General features: G+C 34.8%; 1 long non-coding RNA gene across 1 annotated transcript in view; it reads left to right on the plus strand.

Moving 5' to 3' along the window:
* Positions 1-3271, plus strand: part of LOC138002879 (uncharacterized) — a 13826-nt gene continuing 10555 nt past the window's right edge. Inside the window, exon 1 of the long non-coding RNA XR_011123347.1 lies at positions 1-224. This is a non-coding gene — a long non-coding RNA (uncharacterized lncRNA). The remainder of the gene's footprint in view (positions 225-3271) is intronic.

Below are 3271 nucleotides of genomic sequence, written 5' to 3' on the forward strand. Positions count from 1 at the left end.
TAAATTATCAATATTTACGCTGTTTTCATAGCTGTTTTTCCTGAAGAAATGATATCCATGTTGGAGAGTTGTCTAATGAAGTTCTTGTCAAAAGCTTTATGGTCGAGGTTACGTCTGTATCATGTTATCAAACAAAGGGTTTAGCTGATGATTGCAAAATGGCGTGCAGGACACTCGATGGATGAAGAAAAATTTCAAGGTGTTTTACAACGAATGCTTAACAGGTATTTTCACAACAGTTCTATGTAACTTATATTTCTTGTGTTCATCAAGCGGTGCTTAATTTGTGGTGTAGTAAACTACCTAATGACACACAAAGATGTACATGATATTCCAATTTACGCCAGTGTAAAATACCAGCCATCAAGTCCTTATCATAACTTATTTTACTGAAGTCATATTATAGCTGTGGTTCTGATACTTTTTTATGACGATTTTTTTACATATGACAAAGTATGTATTGTATAACACAGATTTCTCTTAATATTTGTTTTTATATAACTTTTTACAGTAACGAAGTTAAGGAATAAGCAGTTTAAGATGATAATAGACTGATGATTGCAAAGTCGGGGCGTAATAAACGCAGTACAGTTTCTTATTTACTAAGATAAATCAGTGCACAGCACACTGCACAATATAGTTTATTCGCTTTCTCATACTTTAGGATTTCATTCACAAACTCTTCATTACATAACACTTGTTTATAAATTCATTAATCTTTGTATTCATTTATTATTATTTATTGATTTTAATATTATAAGGTCTCCCATCACTGTGAATATTATAAAGAGTAATCTAGGAAACTGAAAAGATGTAAAACGCTTAGCACACAAAATCCACGAGAAAAAAAGCAATATGATAAGACAACTTTTTAAAGCGTCCAGATTGGGATTCTCTTTAGTGGAGGATTAATGGTATATCACCCATTTTCTTTCACTTACAGAGAGGCAGCTATACTGATGAAGTACTAGGATTTTTCCTTTCACGAAAAATTCTTATCTTCACCACGCGCAGTAAAAATATAATTTTTATCTTTCACATGTGAGGATGTAGGTGTCGTCATGGTAACTAGCACGATAAGCCGATACAAATCGAGTTTCCCCCTCTTGTGCTTGTCAATTTGAGATTGATTATTTGTTTTTTCATAACTTATATATCTTGTTTCATGTTACACTACGTGTTTGAACGGTTGCTGTCCACTATTTTACGATTTGAAACATGAATACAGCATTTACAAGTTGTTTTCAATCTGAACATTTCATCAGTATCTATATAACAAATAAAACTTTACATGGCCGATTGGGGATACGAATTTTATTTTCTCGTGTTGATAGTATCTCTGATGAGAGAGCAGAGAGAACGCGTGAGAGATATTATAAGTACTCGGAGATAAAATTCGTATCTTCATGAAGCCATGTAATTTTCACTATATGAGTTACAAGTACTGACACTGACTGACAACATTAATAAAACGATCGTGATTGTAAGGGTATAGTATGGTCCCAAATGTCACTAGTAAATTGTTTGCTTGATCTGGCAACATGGCAGATTGAGATTTTTCATATAAACACGAGTGAAATACCAAGTCAGCTTTCTCGCGAAAACACGATATCTTCACACGTGAAGGTAACATGTTTAGATCACTGTTGCTATGGTTACATATGAAAATCGCGCCTTCCGATGCCTTGCGTGAAAAGATTTAGTATTTCATTGGTGTTTATATAATAAAAGAAATATTAAATGGCCTCTTGGAGATACGAAATTTCTCTTCTTGTGTTGAAAATATTTTCAACACTCGAAGAGAAATTTCGTATCTTCGCGCGGCCATGTATATATCCTCTATTTACTGAACCCATAGTATTATCGAGTTTGGAGGCCAAAATATTTGTTGGGCTAGTAAGTGATGGGTTAAAAACGAGCAAGTAAAATAGACCCTTTGCAAAAATGTCGCCGGAATTTGAATAACAATACTTATGCATCTTAAGCCTCGTGTTAATGCTTTTTGAAGAAAGGATTCCTCGCGTAGATGTGAGGCTTAAGATGTATGAGTATTGTTATTCAAATTTCAGCGCCATTTATGCAATGGGTCTATACACCAGGACCCAGTTGTTCAAACGTTGGATAGCGCTATCTGCCGGATAATTCAATTGGTTTTGCTGGTGTTTATCAGTTGGATAGTGATTTATTCGGTGGATAGCGCTATCCATCGTTGAACAACTGGGTACAGTTGTTTTAGCATTAAACCAACTCGAAATCTATTCAATTTAGCACTAATTTTAATTATCAAAGGAACCTTTTTAATAACTTTTCTCAACCAATTTGAAAGTCTTTGAAATTATCAAAGGAGTTGACTCAGGTCAAATTTCAACAGTGAAAAGATAAAATGGATGACATTACGACCCAATGAGAAAGCACAAAAATTTCTCTAAGAAATAATCCTTTTACTTTCATGATGCGGTTATTGTCCTCATTTTCCGCAGGGATTTCCAAGAAGTGTTAAGTACCAAAGGCGTATCCATGTAAGGGTTTCTTAGGTCTTCGTTACTGAATATAGACTCGATTTTTCCAGCATAAAAGGTTTAAAAAATGCCTCAAATGCAAGATATATCGATCCAACTATACAGCGTATTCTTTATGGTGTAAAGAGGAAGGAGATCTTTCCTTAATTTATTTTTTATCTTCTCTTCCGATCCCCTTCTCTCTTTCGTATCTTTCACTCCAATCAGCACAACTTTTCCATCATAGCTCAGCTCAATGCTGTTACAATTACCAAAGGACTGATAATCAAATCCTTAGGCAATCAGATTGTGCTGGCTGCAGAGAAAAATATGGAAAAGAGAAGGGAAAGGGAATATCAATAAAAAATCAAGGAAAAGGGAAAAACATCTCCTTCCTTGTGACTATCAACTATTACGTTATCACTGATCATCGTCAATCGCAAAAACAGCAAATATCTACAATACCGGACTCGGCATCAAAAAGGCGACTGCACTTTGCCAAACCATCCCATTCCCCATATGTTTCCAGAAACGTTTGCTTCCCTACAACTCAAATATGTTTTAACAATGTTTAAGTCACCTGAAGCTATCTTTTCAGGGATCAACTACGGTTTCCTATTTTATCTTCATTTGAAGAAAAACGAAGTTGATCCCTAAAAGATAGCTTCAAGCGATTTTAAAAAATACTGTTTAACCGTTTAGAAAAAATGATTTGAGTTTAGGGGAGGCAAATGTTTCTGGGATTATGCGGACTTCGGACTGGTTTCTCATGG

The sequence above is a fragment of the Montipora foliosa genome, chromosome 5, assembly GCF_036669935.1.
Source record: "Montipora foliosa isolate CH-2021 chromosome 5, ASM3666993v2, whole genome shotgun sequence".
Classification (NCBI taxonomy): Eukaryota; Metazoa; Cnidaria; class Anthozoa; order Scleractinia; family Acroporidae; genus Montipora; species Montipora foliosa.